Source organism: Cebus imitator, unplaced genomic scaffold (assembly GCF_001604975.1).
Source record: "Cebus imitator isolate Cc_AM_T3 unplaced genomic scaffold, Cebus_imitator-1.0 Scaffold53, whole genome shotgun sequence".
Classification (NCBI taxonomy): Eukaryota; Metazoa; Chordata; class Mammalia; order Primates; family Cebidae; genus Cebus; species Cebus imitator.
Genome location: NW_016107368.1, coordinates 2,700,488 through 2,701,045, shown reverse-complemented (window position 1 = coordinate 2,701,045; position 558 = coordinate 2,700,488).

Sequence of the window (558 nt, the reverse complement as noted above, 5' to 3'; positions counted from 1 at the left end):
TGGAAAAGAGACAGGAGGGTATCATTCAGATGGGAGTCCCCTGGACTCTGCTTGGCTGAAGGCTAGGTGAGTTTGGGGTGACCAACCCTAACTCTTTGCCCAGTCTTACGTGCAAGCTTCATAGAATCTTCCAGGCAGGCTATAACTACAAGAGTCACAGGTTTGGATGTCATATCCTTAGGAAGTATGAGAAGTGCATCTGATTGCAGCTGTGTTTCCCAATTTCAGAAAACCCAGCAGTGAATTTAGCTTTTTCCCAATGTCCTAGCACCAAAAGACCAAGTTTGCAATCTCCTTTCTATATTCAACAGTTTATTTTAATATCAGTCCAGACCTGAAACCATACACCGTCCAAGAGTCTTGCATTGTCACCCACGGCTGGAGTGCAGTGGCATGAACTCGGCTCACTGCAAGCTCTGCCTTCCGGGTTCAAGCAGTTCTGCCTCAGCCTCCTGAGTAGCTGGGATTACAGGCACCTGCCACCATCTCTGGCTATTTTTTTTTTTTTTTTGTAGTTTTAGTAGAGATGGGGTTTTACCATGTTGGCTGGTTTCGAAC